Here is a 27,499-nt window from a genome sequence, read left to right as displayed (position 1 = left end):
TGATATCCGAATGCGGTAGGAGTTTGTCAGCTCGAATGTGGAGTTGCATTGCAACAGGGTGCCACGACCCTTAGAATGGAAAAGGTGTTAGATAGGCCTCCAACACCACAAAGGTGATGGTGTCTCCACTCACATCATCGATTGGAACCAAGGTAGCGAGTTTGGGCTGGACATGTATGCTTGGATGTACCCGGGTTAGACCAGGTACTCATGTAAAACTTTACACTTAATGACCGAGTCTTTCACTTAAAAAATAAAGATTGCTCAGTTACAACAAGCTTAGTGTTAAAAATTAAAGCTTTCTCAAAGATATTTATTTATTTTTACGCCAAATAATAGTTATTCAATAGGAGAAATAAATAAACCTCTAGTATAAATCTCCTTTTATATTAATTTATAAAAATAATGTCCGCCGTATATGCCGACTTAATGGGAATCCTAATTTGAATGATTTTCTTCGTTTCATTTCCTACTCCAGATGCACTTGTGAAAGTTCTAAGAGGCGTAGAAGTAAGACATATTTGAAGCTCTTCTTAAACTGAGACCATCTGCTGCTCAAGCGGGTTAAGGGGGTTAGAATATTCTAGCGGGAGGCATGCCCGTCGTAAGAGGCGACTAAAATCCACAGATTGCAAGATCGCAAGGTCATTGGCAGTTGGATTAGTACCACATGGTGCTAGTACCGTAATCATTTCCGTCAAAAAACACTTTAAACGCGGGCGTGGTATTTAGAAATACAAAACTGGGATTCCCTCAGGGAAGCATGCAGTTGCTCCTCCTACAGATACTAGTAGTCAACGAAATCTTGGAGTCCTTCAGAGCAGAATGAACTAGATAATACTCAGTAATACTAATCACAGGTAAATTCCTTCCAACGACTAATGAACTCATGGGAACGGCACTTTACAACATTGAACACCACAAAAACAAAGTTTGACCTGTTCACTAGAAAACAAAAGTCCTTTCCTCAAATTGAACTGGCTGGTCAATAAACACCTTTCATAGATTGAATGTGTCCTTAGTGTTACCAAAACTTGTTTGACGACCAAACGGAAAAACCCAATCAGATGCCAGGACTTATGTTATACAATAAATCCATCCTCTTGGCAAATACTAGAAATTTTCTAGGACCTAGTTTAATTGCTGTCTCGAGATCTGGCAACTCTGCTGCCCCTAATAACTGGAGCTTTGAATACATAAGGTGCTCAAACGTGTCTTTCTGCAGCTCGCACTACTTACATTTGCTGTTACTGACGAGGCCTAACTCATCATAAGCATGTGACGCCAGAAGACAGTGTCCTGTAAGTATGCCCTCGCGAGCCTTAAGTCTTCTGTCTTCAGATATATGAGGAACTTTGTGAATCTAATATGGTAGGATTCGCACATGATCCTAAAACTTTTGCAGCCAGCGCTTCTGTACACGCCTGTCCTGCTTGATGGATCATATGTAACTCCTGTCTCCTTTTCATTTTACCCATACGAATTGCGGCGTCTACCGTCAAATCAGCGAATGCACCTTCCTTTGCCAACTCATCGGCCTTTTCGTTATCTTCTATTCCTTTATGACCGGGAACCCAGTATATATGTATGTATGGTCCGGGCTAACCGAAGTTTTCCAATGCTTTCTTGCACTCCAGGACATTTCTTGAATTTTCAATAAGAATAAAACGTCATTTTTCACTTGATGCCTCTGTTTGTGCAAAAGTGTAGAAATCAGCCGACCGCAATTGTCAACTATACGGTATCAAAACGGACCAACATCCGACACGGCCTATATTGCGGCAGTTGTTGACTTTCACGTACTAAAGATCAGGTATCCTTCGAGGATGGAATGGGAGGAGGACTTAGAGAGATGGCTCAAAAATTAAAAACTGGAACTGGTACTGTGCTATACTCGAGGCATCTGTGTTTTTGAGTGTGGGTTATCTTGTGAGGAACTTTGACTTACGTTTGCCTTGACTCAACTTTGACTTGACTTTTACTTAATTGTGACATAACTTTTACTTGACATTGACTTGATTATGTCTTGACTTTTAGTTGACTTTGCTTTGACTTTGCATTGACGTTGACTTGACTTTGACCGCACTTTAACTTAAATTGAAAGGACTTTGACTTAACATTGACTTAAGTTTGACTTGACTATGACTTGTCTTTAATTTAACTTTCACTCGGCTCTCTGACCTAACTTTGACTTGACTTTGCATTAACTTTCACTTGACTTAACTTTTGCTCGACCTTGGCTTGCCTTTGGCTTGACTTTGGTTTGTCTTTGACTTGACTTTAACTTATCTTTGACTTGACTTTTCCTTGACTTAACTTTGACTTGTAATTTACTCGCCTTTGGCTTATCTTTGACTTGACTTGGCCTTCACTTTGAATTGATTAGTACTCGAATTTGAATTGCCTCAAGAATAAGATGCCGACCACTGCCAAGAGACTGCACTGCTGTTAAAAACATGTCTTTTTTGACGCGGCAATCAAAATTTCTACAACACAGATGAAGGTGCTGTCAAACACACCTTTATGTGCGGCCAGAATCTGCAAATTCTTGAACAAAAAGTCGACCTAAGTACAGTTCATAATGGCATGGGGGAATTCGAACCAATTCAGTACGGCAACATATCAGCGAGTAGCCTAGGTTAATATGTAAGATAAAATTCTTTCGGGATCCCCAAAATAAGGGTAATTTCCAGTCCGTTTCATGATGAATATTTAAATATTTGAATATTTTAATATTATTTTTTCGGGGATATGCACAAGGCCCCGAACTCTTCAAAAAAATAGAATGTGTAGGATTTGCTTGAAACTTGGTACATACTTGGCTAAGGTAATATCTTGGCAAGGGGGAGAGAAGGGGTGAGAAGTGGAAAAAGAGAGATAAATCGATGAAATGGCAGAGGCCAGCTGAGTATATGGAAGATATAGAGACGCAAAAGGTAAATAGGGAAGGCGAAGTAAAAAAAAACTATCAACAGTGAGGCAGGACTCCGCACGAAGAGGAAGAGGGGAGAGACGGAATAGTAGGAAAAAAAATCGTGAGTAGGGGGGAAAGAGTGAGAGTTGGAAGCAATTCGCTAAGAGATTGCAACTGAAGGAGAGAAATACAGCATGCAAATGCGAGCTGGACAACGTTTAAGCCAAAGCTACTGCTCGTCAAACTTTTTAAGCTCATTTTATGACTTATATTTGTTTTTATTATCAGTGTTGCTGACATACTTCATTTAGGATGTAAGAAAAGTGTTCGAGTCGTTTGCTTTTTTCTCAAAAATTGACTTTCTATTCCTCTTTGATATATCTTCTTTATTAAGAGAAAATAAAATCATATATATTACTTATAATTGCCGTTTTTAAGTACGGGTCCTTTTTTCGCTCTTATTTGGAATCCAAGTCTATAAATAAAGTTTTGGTTGTAAAGATGGAGATTCCGGCTATTAGCGAGCTATGGGCAATTTTGGTCGTAGTGCTTTTGTTTAGCTATACTTTATTAAAATAATTTGTTAAAAATAAACGATCGTGAGCACACAAATAAATCTATTTGTACTATGGTACTATTGTGAATATTTGCCCTGCATTACCGGCAGTTGTTATTGTACGCTAGATAGCAGCGCAAGCAGTAAGTTTTAATTGATTGACGGCAGTTGCTATTATCGCTATAATCGCAGCGCAAGCTGTAAATTAATAGAACAGCTGATTTCTGTTGATATTTGATAAGGTACTTTTATATTGGTTGCGCAAGATGCGCAGGGGTCAGGCTCGTTTGGATTAATAAAGGTTTCTCACTAAGAGAAACTGAAAAAAAAAAAACAATTTAAAAAATGTTAACAGTTTTTTGTTGGCCACAATGCATCTCTTCTTAAATAACTCTTATATGTGACCTTTTCAATTATTCATGAGTTATCTGTGAGCTCTGATTACCAGCATCTATTGACACGGCAGCTCGTGCTGGCTGAAACCCCCTTTTCTATGATTTTGTGCTCATTGTCGTTTTAAATGAATTTTGCGTACAATTTTATGAATATTTACGATTGTTTTGTTTCCTTGCGAGTTGTCATTACCAAAACTTTCGCAAATTTTTATTCCAATTTTTTTTTTCTTATTTAGTCTCCATTTTCCTTGTTTTTTAGTTCAAATTCTGTCCTCTTTTTCGCACTAACAAATGTCCTCTCGAGCAGACGTTTCTGTTGTAAGATATGATTTGCGGCTAAAATTATCATATGTGAAAGGATATTTAAAATCTGTTTGTAACCCTTCGAGCGTAGTTTTAACTTGCATGCTTCATTTCACACGCGATTTAAAGCTTTTAGGTAAAATATTGTCAAAATCATTTGTGGTGAGAATTTGTAGCAGCTTATAATTGGGGTGAATGGGGGTCTTTTTTTTACAAAGTTGTGACAGCGCTTAGAAGCTCTACTAGATTGCGGGATATGTTTGTTCAATTGACGTTGGCTTGTAAAATCACATCACAGTCTAGATATGCATGAATTTGATGAGTTGTCGATTTTTTGGTATCGGTTTGTTTCACTAACTTGTTGCATATATGTAATACAAATTGCAATAACCTGCAATATGATCATGAAACAGTCCCGAAAAGATCCCGAAATTATATCACGCGATAGCGAAATAGTCCGCAAATAAAACCGCAATGATCCAAAGTATGAAGAATACACTTAAGTTTTTAAAACGGTATGGTACAATAACCACCTGAAACATGTTTTAATGGAATGATCCTTAAATGACGCTATGGGTTACAAAGGAAGTATATTTCATTGACTCTTTTTCCATTGGTACGTGGAAAAACCCATCTCATAAAAAAAATTTTTTTTTTCAGTTAAATAAATTAAAAAAAAAAATGTCTTTAGCTTTAACATTAAAGTACGTGTATTTAGAATATAATATGAAAAAGGTTACATTAAAAACTCAAGCGCATGCGTCGGCTTTTCTTTGCCATTTCATCTAAAACTTCATCAACGGTAACAATTTGATCACGATGTTTCTCAAATAGTGTTTCTCAAATAGTTTTTAATCAGCCTAAGAGTTGAAAAAGATCTCTCGTTCGTTGCCGTTGTTACTGCAAGCGTACACAAGATTTTCAACAACATGTGAACATTAGGAAAAGCCACAGGATCGCATTCCTGCAATATTAATCATAGATAAATTGATAAAAAAAAACCGAAGTACCTCCTTCAGGAATAAGTAGAATTCATGCTTTTTGAGCCTATGCATGAGATCTAACGTATACGTATATAAAATTCAAAAGAAAAAAACTGATCGAATAGAAAAAAATTTGATTTAAAAAAGTCATATCTACACGGAAAAAGCACTTATGTGTTGTTTACATTTTAAAATGTGAAAAACACATTATTATTTCATTTACCAAATAATTTGAATTTAACATTTTTGAAATGTGTTCTTGGTATAAAAAAAGGTAGAGATTACATTATAATAATGTGTTTTCCACATGGAAAATAATGTCAAATTTGCATTATGTTTCAAAGTAGGAAATGTATACTTCGAAAAAATGCTGTAAATTTAACATTATTTAAATGTGGAGAATAAAAGCAAGGCACGAGAATTAGTATCGTTTAGTTCGGCAAACAAACAGAACCGTAAGCAATGTTTATATGTAGCTTGTCGTCGTGACGTAAGGGCAGAAGAATCAAAGAAATATTCAAACGCATGGAGTTTACATATTTGCCTTTTCATTCCGATGAATGTAATCGCGGTTGAGGCAAACGAGCAAACGCCTGAATTGATTATATTCACCGCATGCAATAAGTTGGTTGATATTAAATCAATGTCGATTATGTTCGTTTAAGCAAGTTGGATCATTGAACACGATCATGTTGCCGAATGTAATCGAACATTGTTGTGTTCGATTTCTGCAGTTCTCTGATATGTATGTACATGGTCGTTAGGCAAATTTATAAGGAAACTTCTTTATGAAATTATAATAAAAGTTAACATGTACATTTGGATATTTAATAAATTGCAGAATTATTATGAAACAGAATATAACTAAAATATAAGTGTTCACTTCGTACATACATATGCTTGCATATTAAAAATATAATATCACCAACAAAGTAAATACGTAGCAGAATTATAAAGAAATTTATTAACATAGACATAAAAATATCAAATATTTAAATTGTAACGACCTAAAAAATCATATGATCCTGAGGCAAGGGGCAGGTTTAAACGCCCAAAACCCAAACCAAAAAAACCAAAACCCGTCGCAACGCCCCTGCTTCACATGATTGTACAACATTAAGTTGAAAAAGATCTACCTCATCACTAGGTGTTGTCTCAGCTTTATAATCCGCGCAAAGACAGCTGAGTTCATTAAGTAATTCATCGCAGTCCTTTTCTATAAATTTTTGTTCTTTATAGTTTTCATGCCTTTCATGTTGAAATTCTTAAAATATTCAACACCGCTCTTAGTAATTTTCACGTCTAAAAACTCAAAAATTGTATTTCCTATAATGAATTGATAATCAATTGCATCTTCATCTACCATATAAAACTTCAACATTATCTCTAAATTGTCAATCAAAATATTCATTAATTCAAATCCAATAATAGTCAACTCACTATGACATAAACCATGTAAAATATGTTTTTCTTTTGTTAAATTTTCACCTAAACTTATCTTCCTTAGAACATCTTCCCTGAGTAAACACAAGCTGGATCCTGTATCTATCAAAGCATTGCACTCAAAAGTTCCCATCGATATTCGTTTAAGCATAAGACCGCAACCCAGGGCGGCGGGGGCGGTCCGCACCGGGTGTCACCTTTTTTGAGGTGACACCCACCCGGTATCTCAACTTTAAGAACAATGTACAAACAAAAAAAATCGCTAGCACAAAAATTTCTAGCACAAAAAAACTAGCACTAGCTCAGCTCTATGTATAATTCGGGGACTCCCGCAAGACTCTGACGCTGAATATTTTACAGGCAAGATATGTATGTAATTTTATAATTGAATTTCATATTAGTTAACTTTATGAGAAAATACTCTCACATTATAGATCATAACAACTGGCTTTTTGTTTTAGTGTAAGAAACAAACATCAAGTCAAAAATGCCCCGGGGAGTGCATATATCCAAATGAAAAAATGGATTTCAGCAAAGGAAAGCCAAACATGCTAGATTAGATGTAGCTCAAAGTATGTCTGGATCGATTTTTAAGTATGTTACAAAAACTGATGGCAGCCAAAGTTCATCAAAAGAAATTCATTTTCACTTTGATACAAATGCAAGAGATGATTTAGATAATATCAGCTCATCTTCAGGAAGCAACACCGACAGTATAGAATTAATTAGCACAAACGAAGAAGATGTTGAAAATAATAGTAGCAGTACTATTATTGCTATCAATGAACAATTTCCTCAACTAAATGATGTGTCTGAATGGAGTATTCCTGTTCCTTACAATGTTCGCATTGAAATAATTAAAAATGGAAGTGAATATTTCCAAAACAAAGAAGGAACATTTGCTACTGTTTCTAGACACGGAACCAAAATAAAAGGTGACGCTCGTGATCTCTCAAAAGATTGGTTTTATAAAATTATGCCTAATGGTGAAAAAATTCTACGGTAATGGATGGTTTATTCCATCAGCTCTAATAACCTGTATTGTTTCTGCTATCGTTTATTTGCTGTGGCCAATAATACCAATGCGGGAACATTTACGACTGGATTTCAAAAGTGGTGGAAATTAAATCCGAAAGTAGCTGACCACGAATGTTCAAATGAACATCTAGAAAATCTTTAGAAATAGAAAACTTTAGGAATGAGACTAAAATTGAATAAAACAACAGATGATGCAGCTTTGCAATTGATGGATGTAGAAAAGCAGAAGTGGAAGCATCTTTTGACAAGATTACTGGATATAACTTTATTTCTGGCTATACAAAACTTGGCGTTTCGTGGACATGATGAAGGACAAGACTCTAAAAATAAAGGCAATTTTTTGGAATTAGCAAAACTATTGTCAAAGTATTATTTAGTGTTGAAAGAACACATGATGAAATTAGGGGAAGATAAAACTTCAAAAGTATCATATTTGTTACCATATATACAGAATGAATTCATTAACTTTCCATCAAGAATAAGAATGGGATTTTAGAGAATCTCTTCCTCATCTTATGAATTGTTCATGTCGGTTTGCGTGTCCGCAGCTTCATATGAGCGAAGTTTCAGTAAATTAACATTAATAAAAAACTATTTGCGGGCAACAATGACCCAATCGCGACTTAGCAATCTTGGTATATTAGCCATCGAACACGAGGCAATACAAAATATAAATTTCGATGAAGTAATTGCTGAGTTTGCAGCTGTCAAAGCAATTGTAAACAATTCCTTTTCTGTCTTAGTTATTATGGTGTTTTGTTATTTCTTCAATATTATAAATAATAAATGATCATATACAATTTATCGCTTTTTACTTTCGATGGGGTGACACCACCAACTTCGGCACTGGGTGCCACCCAAGGTAACTACGCCACTGCCGCAACCCTCGTCCATAATATTTCCACGTTCTTGTTTTACCAAGCTACTATGTTTAAATATTAAAATGTTATACAGTACATTCATCCAGATCGGGTTACCTTACTATTACCATCGTAGGATCCACATATATATTCGATTCTTAGGACAATGAGAAAAAGTGGTTCCTCCACAACTTAAGCACACTTCATATTGGTATATCTCTTTTAATTTAGAATACCTATTGTAACCCTGATCCTAAAAGTAATCCACATCAAACTTGTATAGGCATCCTCAGTGGCTAGTGCCTGCGAAGAATGATGTAAGTAAGTCACTATAAGTATGTAAGATACGTTCACGGGGTTTAGAGGGGTGCACGCGAACGAATCGATAAATAGAAGATTTAAGGTTTTGTTATATATTTCTTGTATAACTTTTTAATTATTTAACTTTTATTTAAACTTATATTTTTCACATTTAACCATTAACACAACAATGACCATGAAACGATGGTGTGCTATATGAATACTGACTATGAATATTAACTAACTTAGAGTTTTACTTATGATCTCTTTATAGCCTCTTTAATGAGACCGCTAAGCATTCGGTCAAATAGATAAAATGTTTTGGAAGTAAATCGAGAGTACTTATGAATACATATTGAGTGCATAATGAGGAGCTTGAGTTAGGTAATTAGTTTATGGTGAGAGTGAGAATGAACATAAACATACATAACTTGTATGTATGTATGTATTCGTGGTTAAGCCGTTCTCAAAGTAATGGCTTTCAAATTAAAACGTGAATGTTGTATATAGAATGACTTCGTTTCGTTTATTAACGTTGATTATCGTAACGAAATGATATCGGTTCGTTGGTTAAGCATGCCTGAAAAACACTATCCCAAAAGGAAAAATATTTTTAGAAAACTAATATAATTCACATTTTTAATAAAAAAATCAATTTTGAAAATATTACGCTGCGGACAGGACTCGAACCTGTGCGGGCAGAACCCAATGGATTTCAAGTCCATCTCCTTAACCACTCGGACACCGCAGCTACTAAATTAATATTGGCAAAATGGGCATAAAAGCAAAGCAACATTAATCGAGAGAGCAATAGTCTGCGAGACAAATAGAGAGAAAAACTAAGTAAGATAGCATATGAGAGGGACAAAGACAAAATGAGTTTGTTGTTTTGGTTTAGCAGAAGAATTGTTGGCAAGATAAGTTAATGTATGTACGTAGATATGTGTTTGTTGTTAGTATGTGGCGCTGTTGCTATATTTCGATGTGCTGTTATATTTAGTTATGTAATAGGTATGTAGATAAGTATGTTAATACGAATTTTTTTGTATGTGCTTAAAAAATAGATTTGCCAATTAATGTAGGTATGTAACCTGTTCATATGTTTGAATGTATACACATTTTATTGTGTTACAACTAATAAACTATTAAATTGTATTAATAGGTACCCTGCAAAAATCGCGAGTACTCCATGCATGCATGTATGGAGTACTCGCTATGGACCAACCGAGTACTCCAAAATTAACCACAATTCATACAAAAAATATGGTCCAATTAACATTGCGATGTCCTAGGACTGGACCATATACTCCAGCTTCGCATTACATCAGAGTAATCCATGGAGTACCCACAGTCCAATAAACATCGTGTAGTGATTACAATCGTTAAAAACGAGCAATGATCGGCTTACAATGTGTTCGTGTAGAAACATGAGTTGGTCCATTGCTGCATTACAGTGGAGTATAATGGTAAGTACTCCAGTGGACCACATGGTCCAACGATTTTTGCAGGGTAGGTTTGCCATAATTTTTCCAACTCAAGGCCTGACGGAGGTGAAATTTTAACAAATAAAAGTCTGAAGTATAAAAACAACAAAATTCATTCGGATCTATTTAACAAACTTAAAATTGCAAGTTACATGGTATATATATCTGTTTGGAGATATTAAAGATTGTGTTTAAAATTTATTCTGTTAGAGTTTTAAAAATATTTTTAACCCAGGAAGAAGTCTCACTATTTTTACAGACAAAATCAACTATCTTTTAAAAAAATATCCTTTGGAAATGTTGTTTTTTCATTGTTTTGCAGTTAAGGTGTTTTGTAAAACGAAATCAAAAGAAAAAGGACGCCTTAATTAGACTTAAGATTTTGTTACAAAAGAGATAGTAGCGTTTGAAAATGTACAAGTGGACATAAGATTTTTGGTAAAATTAGAACGAGTAAGTAAATAGAGATAGGAAGTTTGTATTTTTAATAATTTTTTAACAAAAGCTATTATGATAAAAAAATATAGTTTCAGTTCTTGTTTTTTTTATTTTTTTTTATTTAAAACAAACAAGAATTCATAGTTGTATAATTAAAAAAGTAATATTCAAGTCTTTCCATAAGTTTGTAAATAATTATCCGCATTAACCTCATATTCGGTTAGATCCGGATGGCAATCTAACATATCTTCTGATGTGAAGTTCATGTAAAACTCTCTATAAACTTCATCCACTAGCGGAAGCTTATCTATGAGATCCTTTTTTTTTTTTGTGTTAATTTTTATTGGTGAGACATAGTAATTTGTTAAGTCTTTTATTTCAACACAACTGATTCCTCGCTTTGTTGTATTTATGCATTTAAAAGGATCTTCTCCATTTAAAGATGTTTTAAAATATATTTTACCATATTTCTTAGTAAATCTGAACAACTTAATGTCCTGGCGGCTGAATTTATCACCGCTTTCATCTACTTTTCGCCATGTAAAGACATTTTTCGATGCATGTACAAAATCTAATATATTTGATTGATCCATTCCATTAACCAAAATTTTTTTCTTTACTCCGACTGTTCTTATAAATTAAAACCAATCCCGGGTATGATGGATTTTTATTGAAAATTTGTTTTTCATTTTCTCTATCGCAGCATGGTCACTATCGCACTCCATGTACGTGTGACCAGGGATCATGAATTTATGATATATAATGCTTACATTGTTGTCTAATTGCACGAAAATCGCAAACATAGTTGCAATAAATGAATTTTTGTTTTGACCTGTGCAGCAATCAATATAGAAAACAACATGATCTACATTGGCATTTAATTGCAATAAATGAGTGAATACGCTGAAGCGTCTATAATGGCCTTTTGTAGAATGAGAGTGAAGTTCTCAACAGAGGTGTAGGAAGGCACTGCTGAAGATCAACACAAAACACTTTGAGTTTAATATCATTTAGAGATTTTTCCTTATCATTTTCTTGGCATCATAAGCTTGTTGTGCTAGATTGAGATGTTCCATTTGCTCTAGTTTTAGAGATTCAAGTTCTTCAGATTTGGCAACTTATATTATACATTGAAGCAAATCACATTTGTTGCAAATATCAACCTTTGGGTTTTTAAATTTTAGATTTAGTGTTCCAAACAATTAAGCAAATTTTGAAAGGGATATGGAATTGTTGTATCTATCTCCATAGAGGCGATGCATTTCAGCTACAGACAAATCACTCGGCAGGTAGCGCTTAGAGTTATCACGTCGAGTATAATGCGACTCATATAATGGAAAGCTTTTTATGAAATCTACAATTTCGCGTTATTTTGCCACAGAAAGGTTTCTAGAGTACGTATATTTCCGCGCAAATCTGCAGTTACACTGCCTCCTTCAAGTTTTGCTTTTGCAATCGTTTTTATAAATTGTTCTGTCTCAGATAACGTAAATCTTAAGCTTTTTTGACAAACTGAAATTCTGTTAGCCTCAACCTCTCAAAAATAATAGTATGAATGTGCTCTGTTTCGAGGGTTTTTATCGTGTTTAACTCTTTTTACAGTAGTCGTTTCCTCAATTTCAATTAAGCCACTAACATATGCCTTACGTAAATCATAGGAGCCTTGCTGCCAATACTGCTTGTATATGAATTGCTGTTCCCCGTATGTTATTCTATCAACGCATCTTTTTCCAGCGGGCGCACAACACGAGTAGGAATAAGTTTTCCAGCTTTTGAAGTATAACTTTCCCCGAGGTTTCTTAATTGTTTTCGTAACTTGTGCGAGGTTTTATTTGTTAGCACTTCGTTTACAACACTTTCCGAATTTTTCTAAATTTTAGTTTTTGTTATACGCAGCCAATCAATTTGTTTAGAAATAAAATACTTACAACTTCGCTTTTTGAATCCGAGCTGGGCAACGTGCAATCACTTATATTAAAATTTGGAGCAACAACCGAATCGTCAGTAGAAAAATCAATATTACTCACAATGCTAATGTCTAAAAGCCTTAATGCGTTTTCACTTTCCATTGATCCGGAAATAAACAGATTATACAGGCTGCCGGATTACTGTAGCGTTTTCCAAGCGAAAATAGTAGCGGTAACCAAAGCAGTAGAAACCCTAGAAGAAAATATCCCAAGTTGCAATCGTGCAGCAATTAAGATAATAATCTCGCATAGCACAGTATCTAAATGCGTGTTAGAATGTAAGCAGTCCCTGTAGAGAATCGGGACAGGGAGAAGCATACATCTATATTGGGTCCCAGGGCATATGGGAATAGATGGGAAGGAAAAAGCGGATGAACTAGCTAAAAAGGGCGCATTCCTTGAAGCTTTCTCCGTAGACGTCCCAATTAGACTGGGCGAGATTAAGCGAAGGCGAGAGGTGCACATGATCGACAAAGCAGGAAAGGCGTGGGTTCAAGCGCGGGGCTGTAAAGTGTTGAAAATTATGTGTGGGTCTTACAACCTTAGACTAACAAAGTTCTATCATTAAAAAGAAAGGAATGTAGACTCATGACGGGTATTCTGACTGGGCACTGCCTTCTGGCGTCACATGCCCTTAAATTAGGCTTGGTCAGTGATAGCAGATGTAGGAAGTGCGGCCTGGAGGAGGAAACGATCGAGCACGTTCTGTGCTCGTGCCCTGCGCTGCTACCAGGCTAAGACTCCAGCTATTAGGAGTGATATAGCTGTCAGATCTAGAAACAGCAAGTGGCTTAAGTCCTAGGAAGCTTCTAGTATTTGCCAAGAGGACGGAGTTATTTCATATTTCAAGGAAAAGGATATATTTTTGTATTATATTAGACATTTGTTGGATCCGGTGGGATCGGACCACTATAACATATATCTCCCATACAACCGATCGTTCAGATAAGATGATTTTGGTCATTCCTGCCGCAATTTAGAAAGTATAAACGTGAAACTCGGTGATATATATTCTAATATATCATAGAAGATATCCTATAAAAATCACTTTGATCGGAGCTATATATAGTTATATCCCATACAACCGATCGTTCAGATAGAAAGATTTTTGGCCATTTCTCCCTTAATTTAGAAAGTATAAACGTGAAACCCGGTGATATATATTCTAATATATCATAGAAGATATCCTGAAAAAATCACTTTGATCGGAGCTATATATAGTTATATCCCATACAACCGATCGTTCAGATAGAAAGATTTTTGGCCATTTCTCCCTTAATTTAGAAAATATAAACATGAAAAGTTGATATATATTTTAATATATCATAGAAGCTTTTCTGAAAAAATCACTTTGAATGGAGCTATATATAGTATATATCCCATACAACCGATCGTTCAGATAGAAAGATTTTTCACAATTTCTCCCTTAATTTAGAAAGTATAAACGTGAAACTCGGTGATATATATTTCAATATATCATAGAAGATTTTCTGAAAAAATCACTTTGAACGGAGCTATATATAGTATATATCCCATACAACCGATCGTTCAGATAGAAAGATTTTTCGCAATTTCTCCCTTAATTTCCAATATAAAAACGTTAAACTTTGGTGATATTTATTCTAATATATCATAGAAGATTTCCTGTAAAAATCATTTCGATCGGAGCTATATATAATATATATCCCATACAACCGATCATTCAGATAAGGGGGTTTTTTGCCATTTTTCATTTTATATTTATCTTAAAAATCGTTTAGGTATGTACATCTGTTCACTGTATATTTCTTATCTTATACATCCCATTATTTGGAGATTACGAACGGGTTGGATTATTGTTCAGCCCCATTCATGATCTCATTCATGAAAGGTATGAAGTCTTCGCCACAGCCGAAGACAGTCCCGTCCTTAGTTGTTTTTAGTATCAAAACAGACTGGGCACATACTTCGGAAAAGTATAAACTGGATTCCGTTATGAAAAAATATCGGTTTGTACGCACAATATATGTGGTAGAGTTGATATGAGCTAAATCAGACAGCAAATCAGTTAATGAGTTTTAACGAAGGGAAAAAAACAAGTAAGGAAAACTAAGTTCGGGTGAAACCGAACATTACATACCCAGCTGTACATTTGAAATGCTGTTGTTGTTTGTTTTGTGTGCTTAATAGTGTTACAAGGCTGCGCATTAATACATATACATACATATGATTCTATTCTGAACTAATTTTCGTTTAAAAGAAGCAAGAAGGATACAGAGGCTAACACCAATGACCTTGAGCGGGTAATAATGCAGTTTTTCTTCAGATTTGTTTTAAAATAAAGATATAACAGAACACTAAACATAAACACACAAGTGCCATTGTACTAAAAAGCATTATTACAAAAAAAAGGGCAGGGTTATTAACGAAATTTTCCAACTTTTGCTAGAAATAGCTTATTACCTGCATCTACGCACTTTTACAAAATCTTTTATACAAAAGAAGGCGATTTAACCGATTTAGTCCATTTTTACTGAAGATATTTTCTGCTATAAGGAAAATATGTGTACCCAATTTTGTTACGATATGTAAATTTTTCTTCGAGTTATGACTTCCGAAACATTGAAAATTGCTTAGAAAAAAGGGGCGGTGCCACACCCATTTTAAAAAATCATAGTGTTTTCTAATTGAATGTTATAATTCACATCCTGGGCAAAGCAACATCAAAATTTTAGAAATAAGATTTTTCAATTAGAAAAAAATTTTTCTAAGCGGGGTCGCCCCTCGGCAGTGTTTGGCAAGCACTCCGAGTGTATTTCTGCCATGGAAAAAGTAAAGAAAAGAAAAGAAAAGAAAAGAAAAGAAAAGAAAAGAAAAGAAAAGAAAAGAAAAGAAAGGAAAAGGAAAAGGAAAGAAAAGAAAAGGAATGAAAAGAAAAGAAAAGGAGGGGTTAAAAATGAACACCGAAGCCGGTACCGAAACCGACCGGCGCATTGGCAATTTATTATCGACCTGATAGCGTTTTGTTATCAATAAGTTATCGTTTTTTTATCCACGGGATATGAGCGTATTATCAATCTATTGTCGACGAGATATAATTTTACTATCCTTTTTATATGGACGAGTTACCGATTTCTTATCATAATGCTGTGAATTTTCTATGGATAACAAAGACTTCAGAAGAGTTATCGATATTTTGTCGACAAGTTATCGGTTTGCAATCGAAATGTTTTTCAGTTTGGTCGTTAAAACAAACTTCTGGTAACACTACGGACTTATTCAGTCTATGTGAGGTCCTCATGGACCGGCCAGTTCAACCTAACCTAACCTTGTCTAGTTTAAGATTAAAATCCAGCCAGTCCCTAAGTAAATCTATGTTGGAGATATGAATGTATGCTGGCTTATTTTGTTTTGTTGATTTTCGACAAAGTTGCCAATTGATGTATCTTGGAACGATTTTGCGTCGAAAATCGATAACGAAATTCGACACAGATGATGGCAAAACGCCGAAACCGGGTTGTCTCGAAACCAAATTTGACAAGGGATGACGGAAAACCGTTCCAAAATATATCGATGTGTCTTGAATTAATGGTATTATGGGACGGTTTTCAAACAAATTAGTAGAAGATAAGGCACTTTTCAATATATTTTTGAAGTAGGGCCTTCTCCAACCAAGTCATGAAATAAAGTAGTTGCGGTGTAAGGTCGCCTTTAAATCTGAGGCCAATATATACGAATTTAGTACACTGCACAATCTGTATCATTTTGATAGAAAAATTTTGAAAATTAATGCGTTCCATTGCATTCGTCCACTTAACAAACGCGAAATAACTCCCTCCATCGTAATTCGTTGCACTTGGCCATTCACTCAATATTTTTTATAGAAATCTTAGCTTAAATCAGAATAAATCTAAGCTCTTAACTTTGTGCCTTTATTATAGAAGTTTAACAAGGTTTCGAAAATTGGTACATGCATAATCGGACTGCCTGTTTGGAAACTGGTCGTTAACTCTTATTCCATTTTTGTTTCAATACCTAATATTAATGTAACGAATTTAGGGAATCCTGGTTATTACGCACCTTCTGCTAACGTTCGTATCGCTGAACTGTTGAATAAATAACTCCAATATTCAGTATTGCAAGTGGTTTTTATTAGACTACTTGGAGAGTAGTACAATTATTAGGCCGGGTCGATTTGTGGGGAGGCAAAAAAATCGCCCATTGCTCTGTGAAAATCATAATCTAGGGATCAAAATAAGAAACTTTGCCGAAGGAACCATACCTCTAAAACGAATTCTGGTGTCCCCCAATTTGGGTCGAACTTTTGGGTAGGGGCAAATTTTGGAAAATCCCACAGTGACCCATTTAGAGTGCTCCAATCGAGTCCAAATGTATGACCGACCCCCAATAACTTTGGAGGCCCGGGCCACCGATGCCAGTGGCACACCCCCTGGAACCCCCGTTCACCATACAAACATTTCAAAAAATCGCCGGTTTTGCACTTTACATGAAAAAATCAGCGAAATGCCTGTTTTTTTTTTTTTTGGAGTTTATTTTTCTCTTTAGAAATTTATTTAGTCAGAACATATGTAAATGAAAAAATGAATTTAACTTAGTAATAGAAAAGAAATTAAAAAAAATTATTAGAAATTAGCGTTTTTACAACCCTTTTAAAACCAAGGCATCACTGTGATGCATTTGCATGTCGTAAACATAGTTGTGTGAGTTTTTTATTCAACCGTTTTAAAAAATAAAGGTATCACTGTGACACAATTGCGTGTGTTGTTTTTTTTAAGCCAGCACAAGACACAGCAGGTAGAATTGAAATTACCATTTCATTCTTATTACCTCGTCTCGTAAACCATATATAACGCAACAGTTTTTGTGAATGCATTAAGTCGTTGTGAAGAACTCAAAGTGTGAAGTGCTAATTTCAGATAAAAAAATATTTCAAAAAAAATAATAAGTGAAGTGACCATTCCAAATCAAAAAGTTTACAATGAATCCACCATCGTCTACACCGCAAGGTGAAGCAACTACATCAACAACTATCGAAAACCCAATGAGTCATATACCCAAGCATGATGTTACTGTTTTTTGGTATGTCTACTGATTTAACTGATCTTAATTTACCAACCCATTTGGATATCTTGAGATATTATTTTTACTTAAGCGAACGTGCTAAAACAGAACAGAAAAAGTTTTCCCATAAACCATTCACTAATCAAGTACAAGATAAGTTGATTGGAATTTGGGAAAAACTTGGTATGGAAATAATGCTGAAAAAAGTGTATTTAATAAATTGAATAAATTGCTTGACAAATATCAAGAGCAAATCAAGAGAAGAAACAACACCCAACAATTTACAGAGTATGTAAAATCTCTGGAAACAATTTTTTACATTGGAACATGTAAATGCGATTTGAAGGCAGCTCCATGTGCATGCGGCTGGGTTCCCGAACGCCTCAAAGAGTTCATGCACGATCAACATAATCAGAGAAGACTAACAATGGATGCATTTATGATGGAAACTGAAGAGCAAGGAGCAACGCCTATGTCATCAATGCCAACATACCAAGATCCCGATGATTCAACATACGCACCGCCACCGGTTCAAGAAGATAGGGATAGAAGCACAAGTTCACAATACACAGATAGATACGATTGTTTTAAATTTGCCTTGGTATGTGACAGATTTGGTGTGCCTGACAGAGTAGCATCAGCATTGGGAACCGCTCTTTTACAAGATTTTAAAATTAAAGATAAGCATGGGAAACTTCTCATCATGGATAAATCGAAAGTTCGCAGAGAAAAAGAGAAATGCAGACAAGAAGTGCTCCGCAAACGGTTAGATGATACCAATTTGTTAGCGTTTTCATTCGATGGCAGAAAAGATGATACTTTAACGATAGATAAAATTGATGAGAATTATCATACTAGGATGGTAGAAGAACCTCATCTTGTTATTTTGAGGGAACCCAATTCTGAATTTGAACCACCATTCACGCGAAGCATTCCGTACGATACATTGAAAGAATATTTAAATCAAGATGATCCACGGTTTAATGATCCAAAAATTCCACATACAAGGATCGGAACGACATGTTCAATTGCAAGCTAGCGTTTCCAAACGGTTTATACTGGAAAACGTAGAGGCTGTTATGGCGACGACATTAGAGAGCCGTGCGAAATTGCCCAGACTTGAAAGTAAAAAAGACTTCAAACAATAATTTTTTTTAGTTTCTTTTCTATAACTCACTTAAATAAATTTTTTCATTTACATATGTTCTGACTAAATAAATTTCTTAAGAGAAAAAATAGATATTTTTATAAATAAATAATAAATATTATTATAAATAAATAAATAAAAATAAAGAAAAAACATAGCCATTTAGCTAATTTTTTCATGTAAAGCAAAACCGGGGATTTTTGAAATGTTTGTATGGTGAACCCCCAGGGGGATTCCAGGGGATGTGCCACTGGCATCGGTGGGTCGGGCCTCCAAAGTTAGTGGGGCTCGGTCATACATTTGGACTCGATTGGAGCACTCTAAATGGGTCAAAGTGGGATTTTTCAAAATTTGCCCCTAACCAAAAGTTGGGGGACACCAGAATTCGTTTTAGAGGTATGGTTCCTTCGGCAAAGTTTCTTATTTTGATCCCTAGAATACGATTTTCACAGAGCAATGAGCGATTTTTAAATCGACCCGCCCTAACAATTATACTTCACTTCACAATAGCGAGACTCAATCAAACTAATTGCGCTGCTTTTATACTCTCTATTGCTTCGTTCGCATATTTCTCCAATTGTCTAGATGTTTCACCTTCTAGAACTTTTGTATCTCCTGCTTGGTTAGTTACCAGCTTTATAAGTACATGTATATTTGTAGTTTATAGCCATATGCGTTTGTATGTGTGAGTAACTTCATCGGCTGATGACTATATCTGTGTGTGTGAGATAGCTCTTCGTCGCCTTCTACCTAAGTGTTGCTATCTTTAATGTGTGCACGTATGTACATAAGAGTGGCTGCTTCAAGTTTTTGTTGTTGCGTGATTATTTACTAACAGTTTCGTGATCCAAATATTCGTCACAATAATAACTTGGCGCGATCGCCAACCGGAAAGATTTGCCCGAAATTCTCTTTAATCCCGGTACCAATATCTTTTTCTGCTGGCTACAAGCGTTATCTGCGAGCCAGATGAGTTTTGTGAATAAGCTTTTGACGCTCGAAGTGTTTCTAAAATTACTGCTGACTGACGACCCTGTCTAGAGCAACCTTTTTCTAAAGTGTTTTGATGTAAAATTCCATTGAACTTGAACCTAGAGTATTCGGCCTGTAACTTCATTTCTGTTTAGTTTAGGATCAAAGCTTATATATATGTATGTCATTGGAAAGGGGAAACTTCTTTAATTTAAACGATGTACAAGTTATTAATTTATCTTTTGTAATGCTTATACATTTTACAAAATACATACATCGAAACTTTAAATTTTTTCTCATTCATTCATTTTTAGAAACGGGAGTCTTGTTTATTTTGTTCAGCACTATATACAGAGGAGTAATCGCCAAGAAGCCACGGTTGTAACGAATCTATTGGGGTCGGACTGAAATATTGAACTTTGCCTACGTCTAATCTACTCTAAATATTTGTACTGCAACGAACAACAATATCATAAAATTCAAACGGAAAAAATAAAGTAAATAGATATTTGCATTGCTTTTTCAATATGATTTAACATATTGTATCGAATTTAGGGAAATTCCGCTTATTTCAAACCTTCTGCTAACGTTCGAATCGCTGAACTGTCGAATAAATAACTCCAATATTCTGTATTGCAAAATGGTCATTATTAGACTACTTTGGGAGTAGTACAATTATACTTCACAATTATACTTCGCAACTACTAGCGTGTTTAAATCAAACTGATTGATTATTACTCACCTTGCGCTGCTTTTATACTCTCTGTTGCCTCGCCCGCATAGTTCTACAAAAGTTTAGATGTTTCACCTTCTAGAACTCTTGTATCTCCTGCTTGGTAATTAGTTATATGCGTGTGTATGCGTGTGTAAGAACTTCGGCTGATGATTACATGTGTTTGTATCTCTTCGTTGCCTTGTATATGTGTAAATGATGATTGATTTGTTCATGTACACAGGAGTGGCAGCTTACTTTATTGTTGTTGTTATTTACTAACAACATAATGTTGCTAATATTCGTCACAATATATTAAAACGTTGAAAAAAATCCTAGACCATAAAGGATCTTAGAGATTAATATTTCCTTAAAAAACAGAATTGACTAAGTTAGGTTAGGTTGAACTGGCCGGTAAATAAAGACCTCATATAGACTGAATGTGTCCATAGTGCTTCCAGTATTTGTTTGACGACCAAACGAAAGAACCCCAATCAGGTTGCAGGACTTATGCTATAGAATAACTCCGTCCTCTTGCCAAATACTACAAGCTTTCTGCGACCAGGCTTTATTGCTACCCGAGGCCTGGCAACTCTGACGCCCCTAATAGCTGGATCCTTGACCTGGCGACCGCAGGATACGAACACAGAACGTGCTCCACCATTTATTTCTGCAGCTCGCACTTCCTACACCTGCTGTTACTGACGAGCCCTAATTTATCAGCATTTCACGCCAGAAGGCAGTGTCCAGTTCCCACCACAAACCTTAAGTCTTCTCTTCAGTGATATGAGGCACTTTCTGGGTTGTATTTGTAAAGATCAAACAAATTAAGAAAAAAAATTCTAACACTTTTGCAAGTTTTTTTCGACCCAGTCTATTGAGCAGATTGTGTCTCTTCCGTTATGTTGATTTACTTCAATATATTTTTGTATAATTAATTTACATACTTGTCACGTTTTAGTAATTATTTAAGCTCATTTGATTCACTGGTAAAAAAAATTTATGAGATAAAATTTGTATGTATGTAGGTAACTGCTAAGTTAAATAATGTCTTTGATAGCAACTGAAGGAAAAATTTAATGGTAAATTACGTGCATAATATCCTGGAAGAGCAAAGTACTGCGGTAGCAAGAAGGAGTTAAGCATGCCTCTCAGCCACCGCCGCCCAATTTCTCTGCTTCCAGGGGCAGGTTCCTATAAAAATACTTTCTTAGCTGGACCAACATCTTTTATTCGCAAATGCATTGAGCAGTCTTAGGTTAGGCTTGGTTGAATTAGCTGGTCCCTTAGGACCTCCATAGTGTACTAGAAGTTTGCTCAACAACTAACCTGAAAAAGCCCTATCAGAAACCAGGACCTATGTTATAAAATAACATCATACTCTTGGCGAATACTAGACGCTTTCTAGGAGCTATACTTCTTAGCGCTTCTCGTAGATCTGATAGCTGTGACAACTAGGATCTTAACCTATCGAGCGCAGGGTACAAGCACTAAACCTGCTGGATCGTTTCCTCCTCTAACACGCACTTCTTACATCTGCTATCACCGGCAAGGCCCAATTCATATGGCAACAGAAGGCAGTGTCCCCATCATGAGTTAACCGTCTCCTTTTTTCAATGATAAGAGTAACTTTGTTAGTCTAAGTTGTAAGACCTGCACATTATCTTCGACACTATGTAGTCCCGCCTTTGGTACAAGCCTTTCCTGCTTGGTCGATCATATGCAGCTCTCGCCTTCTATTAATCTCGCCCAATCTCATTGGAACGTCTACGGTACAAGGTCCAAGCAATGCGCTCTGTTTAGCTAGCTCATCCGCCTTTTCATTTCCATCTATTCTCATATTCACAGGGACCAAATATAGATTTATATTTTTTCCTATCCCGATCCTTTCTAGGGATTGATTACACTATAACACACTTTTAGATGTTTGTGCTTTGAGAAATTAATTGCTGCTTGGCTTTCAATGTAAAAATTGATGCGGCTGCAGTTTAAACTATTTTCCCCCACAGTTTCTACTTCTTTATTCACGGCTACTACTTCCGCCTGAAAAACAAAACAGTGGTCTGGCGGCTTGTAGCACTTGCTTGTTTCCGGATCTGCGCAATATACCGCAGACCCTACTCCTTCTACTACTTTGAAACCATCGGTATACACGTATCGCCTCGTCTGCCATTTGCACGCCCTTGCGCCAGACTTCCACCTCTATAGAAGCACAGGTTGGCAACTAGGTATTTGTTCGTCCAATATTTGAAGGCGCTATACAACTATGACCGTATAGTCTTCGCTCAAGCTGGTTCGAGGCATCGAGTCTCGTTGCAGTTGTTAACGCTACGTTCTTGGTCACCAGGTGTACAGGCGGAATATGTACAATGGCATACAGTGCAGCCGTAGGGGTTGTTTTCAAGACTCCCGTTGTGCTAAGCATTCAAAGCCTGCATACCCTCTAAAATTTTTCGAGCTTCCGACAACTTATTTTTTAAAATAATTCCTATTTACTTAGCACAAGGTTTCTCCTGTAGGGTCACACCTCCTAGTTTAGACGTAGACTAATTTGGGAATTTATACCTCCTTGTAAACAAGACCATATCCGTCTTCTCTGCGTTGGCGCTTAATCCGACATTAGACGCCCAGGGATTAATATCCCGAAGTTCCCGATCTACCAAAGAGCTAATTATTGGAAGACATTTTCCACTTATGAGAGCTGCAACGTCATCTGCGTACACTGAAAGAAATAAATAAAAAAAAATAAATGTAAGGCGCGATAACCTCCGAAGAGATCTAAGGCCGAGCTTCTCTTCCAATTTGCGTCGTGCTCCCCTTGATTTTCCCTACAAATTGGCCGGACGGGACCTACATGCTTTTTGCCGACTCCGAACGGCATCTGCAAGGCAGATGAGTTTTCACTGAGAGCTTTTCATGGCAGAAATACACCCGGAGCGCTTGCCAGTCACTGCCGAGGGGCAACCCCGCTTAGAAAAATGTTCTTCTAATTGAAAAACCTTATTTCTAAAATTTTGATGTTGCTTTGCCCGGGAGTTGAACCCAGGGCATACTGTGTGTTAGGCGGAGCACGCTACCATCACACCACGGTGGCCGCCACTGAAAGAAATGGTGCTAGTAAAATCAACAAGTCCCTTCTGTTGTTCTTGACTTAATGGAGATTCGGTGAAATTGATCGAATTACGGTTAATTCGACCGAGTTCTTTGTCAAACGAACAAATTAGTTTAGTCATTTCAACAGAAGAGACATTGTCTCTCTTAAGTTATCAAAATTCTGTAAAATTGACAGATTCTTGGTCAATCTAACTGATTTTTCTGTTAACACAACTGATCTCACTGGTCATTTCAACAGCGATGAACAGTCAATACATGAGCAAATTTCAAAGAGAATTTTACGCTCACTACGCTCTCTACTTTGTACTTATGACGATGGTGCCACTTGTTTAAAAAAAAATACCAAAATAAGAAAACCACCAAATCGAAAAACACACAAAATGGGAAAACAACAAAAAACTAGTTTTTCAGTTATCAATACAAAACGTTTTTTGAATTTACTGTGCAAAAAATTATGAGATAGCGGGACACCTATTTTTCGGGTACAATTTTGCAACTTCTCCTACAAGCGAAAATTGCGCCCTCTTGTTGCAAAAGTTTTGTTTGAACGAACAGGATTTTTCCAAAGTTAGTAAAATTTTGTTCAAGTTTTTACGAATTTTCACTCACGCAAACGAATTTAATCAGATAATAAAAAACATCCTTTTTTAATGTTGAGGTTTCCGACAACATAAAAGTTTGAGTTGTTTTGGAATCGTTTCAACATAAGTGTTACGAAAATTAAACTTGCCGAATTACATGTAAAGTTACTACAGTGATGAATTACCTTCTAGCGATTTGATTCTTTACTTTTCTATAATTTACAAGTTCTCTATTTAAAATACCCCGCCCTGCGGCGTGCGCCTGTCCACCAACTTTTCGGCCTCAAACAACCTCCACTGCAAAGTAATCTTGAGCAATCTTTATAGTAAATAGTATTGAAAAATAGTGTTTATAACAAACATCATAATCACCACTACCATAAAGATCAATACATGCTGCCAAATTTATATTACAAAAATTTTGATATTTTCATAAATAGTTGGGAAAACAAATCACATCATCCATCAAATAACACAAACTACCAAAAGCACCAGAAAAAGGTAATAGGTAGAACATAAACTTATAACTCTAGTATGTGCATTAGACCGTTTAATTTTTTTCTTCCAAACATGCGCGGTATATCTGCAAGGAGATTAGGTTCGATCTTCTCTTCCAATGCTGCATTTAAACTTTCTTTTTCATGACACAATTACACTCGAAAAGCCATTTCCGACGAGCGAACCCGTTCTAGAAAAAATTTCTTAAGCTTTTGATGTTGTTATTGATATAAAGTTTTAACACGGCGATGATAGCTAGGACATGTTTCTGAATTACACTACTTCTTAGGAAATTAGTCAAAAAGCTGCAATTAAATTTCGCCCTCTTAAAAATTTACTATAATATATATCTTTTTAGCCCAAACTGTGTTGAATATTTTTTGGCACGTTCAACAGAACTTGATCAGTGACATTGGATTTTATAGCACTGCGTTATAAGCAGTGGAAACAATGTGGAATACGAGGACCGCTTGTATGATGAGAGAAGAGTCAAAGCGCAATTGAAAGAGAATGGCGAATGAGGGAAAAAGAAAAAGATAGAAAAGAAGAAAAGCGAAGAGAAAAGGAAATAAAAGGGAGATAAGAATAGGAAAAAAGGTAGCACTGCAGGGAAAACGAAGAAGCAGATGGGGAGATATCATAAAAGGTAGAAGGATTAACAGCACAATGGCTTTGATTACTTTTCAATGACTTTCATACAAGATCCTCAGCGAAGCAGGACCTGTAGTGGAATTCACTAACTTATAACGATGCGATTTGTCGAGATTTTAATTAAAGATTTTGCCGCTTGCCTTACCGATTGTACTATTCACTAAATTAGTTTTAACAACTCGAAATAAATGACATTTAAATTTCGTTTTAATAGTGGAAAGGTGGCAGCACAGCTTAACGAAACCTAAAAAATGCGAAAAGCACAAAGGAAAGCCAAAAGTAAATAAATTCCTTATACTAACTGCTTTTAAAATTCATTATTGTGCAAGCTTTTACCTATTTTAACAAAAGGAAAGTAAATGCGGTATTAATTTCTTTTTTCTCTGCTGATTTCGCAGTTATTCTTGCACCCTTAATTGACTATCAAGTTGAGAAATAATATATGAGCCAAGTCTGGGGTTAGTCGGTGGAACTTTCGAAACTCCGTTGCATTCAAGTGGAATGGGTTATCTACTTCTCTAAGAAGGTGTCTGTCCACTGGGATGGACTTAGTAATTCTTCATCTTGCTATGCCCTTTGATTTATAAACAAAGCAGCTTTTCGTTTTTGAAAGTATTTAATTAAAGTTCCGTTTTTCTTTTTTAACTAAGATTGCCAGAAATATTAATTTCGTGTTTTTTAACGCAGCCAATTTACTTGCCGTTTATTTAACAACTCAGCTGATCGTCGATAAACGAATATCGACACAAAATAGTTACTGAATAACGAAATCGTTATATCTATCGATTAGTAAACAAAGCGATCGTAAATGTCGTTAAAAAAAGTTAGTGAATTCCACTACTGGTTTTGTTGGTGTTATATACTTTTAGCGATAACTGAATGCAGTACACAAAAGTTTCTAGTAAGACTGGATATTGGCGTATTTCTGTGGTGTTAACGCCATAACACCAAAATCAAGGCCGGTGTCAACTCTGTGAGTAACTTATAGCACCAAGCATCAATTTTTGACACTGCTTAGCAGTGAGTTGGTGGCAATACTTGCGCCATTGAGTCGAATGATATTTGTGTATCAGGCACGAATTTGGTGTTATTGGCTCTGCTGGTGATACTGAATTGATGATGACAGTGCTGGTAATTTAGCATACGAACATAAGAAAGAAATAATCGCCTGAGTTCTATGATATTGGTTGTGATTTCGACCGTTGCGCAGCACTTTTCTTTCTTGTTCTTGAGTTAATTATGAGTAATAACCGAATAGAGCTGTTAAAAGGTTAAATGTCTGTTAACACAACAGCTGTCAAAAGATGTCTCTCCTAAAGGGCCAGTTAAACTTCCTTAACCTTAACTATGGTATGGTTATGGCGTTAGCGTTATGGTATGGCACCATTAATCGATTACATTGATTTCCATTGGTTCGATCAGCTGTTTTATCTGGTTATGGATAAGTCACCATTAATTGGCCCTTAAAGCTTATATCAATCATGTGCTAGTGAATTGAAGTCTTGCCAGCAGGTTCCTGCCTAATTTCATCATGATATCTTCAACGACTGCCAAATTACAGCTTGCAAAACTTTTAAATTACCTTCTTTTAAAAGTGGGCGGCGCCACGCCCACTGTCCAAAATTTTACTAATTTTTTATTATGCGTCATAAGGTCAACGCACCTACTAAATTTCATCGCTTTATCCGTCTTTGGTTAATGAATTATCGCACTTTTTCGGTTTTTCGAAATTTTCGATATCGAAAAAGTGGGCGTGGTTGAAGTCCGATTTCGTTTTGAATAGCGATCTGAGATGAGCGCCCAGGAACCCACATACCAAATTTCATCAAGATACCTCAAAATTTACTCAAGTTATCGTGTTCATGGACGAACGGACGGACGGACATGGCTAAATGAATTTTTTTTTTTTCGCCCAGATAATTTTGATATATAGAAGTCAATATCTATCTCAGTTAGTTTGTGCAGTTACGGGGTACCGTTATGCGAACAAAGTTAATATACTCTGTGAGCTCTGCTCAGCTGAGTATAATTACAGAATATGTAGTTCCTAAAGCATCCTTAAAGCAGATAGTGATAAAATTG

At 35.8% G+C, this 27,499-nt stretch overlaps 2 protein-coding genes, 1 non-coding gene and 1 pseudogene across 5 annotated transcripts in view; 1 reads left to right on the top strand and 3 right to left on the bottom strand.

Annotated features, from left to right (window-relative positions):
* The window catches only part of Spindly (spindle apparatus coiled-coil protein 1 spindly), a 451,900-nt gene extending 442,924 nt beyond the window's left edge, over positions 1-8,976 (bottom strand). For both annotated transcript variants that reach the window (XM_067787040.1, XM_067787041.1), the window contains exon 1: positions 8,610-8,976. The gene's annotated coding sequence lies outside the window, so the exon portion shown is untranslated. The remainder of the gene's footprint in view (positions 1-8,609) is intronic.
* Positions 1-27,499, top strand: part of LOC137251963 (dnaJ homolog subfamily B member 13) — a 478,991-nt gene that overhangs the window by 187,553 nt on the left and 263,939 nt on the right. For both annotated transcript variants that reach the window (XR_010953404.1, XR_010953406.1), the window contains exon 2: positions 20,176-20,358. The gene's annotated coding sequence lies outside the window, so the exon portion shown is untranslated. The remainder of the gene's footprint in view (positions 1-20,175; positions 20,359-27,499) is intronic.
* Positions 5,779-12,783, bottom strand: LOC137254355 (uncharacterized; annotated as a pseudogene).
* Positions 9,462-9,543, bottom strand: TRNAS-UGA (transfer RNA serine (anticodon UGA)). The gene has a single exon. It is a non-coding gene; the product is annotated as a tRNA-Ser (tRNA).

This window comes from Eurosta solidaginis, chromosome 5, assembly GCF_040869045.1.
Source record: "Eurosta solidaginis isolate ZX-2024a chromosome 5, ASM4086904v1, whole genome shotgun sequence".
NCBI classification, from domain to species: domain Eukaryota; kingdom Metazoa; phylum Arthropoda; class Insecta; order Diptera; family Tephritidae; genus Eurosta; species Eurosta solidaginis.
This window is presented reverse-complemented; position numbering and strand designations above follow the sequence as displayed.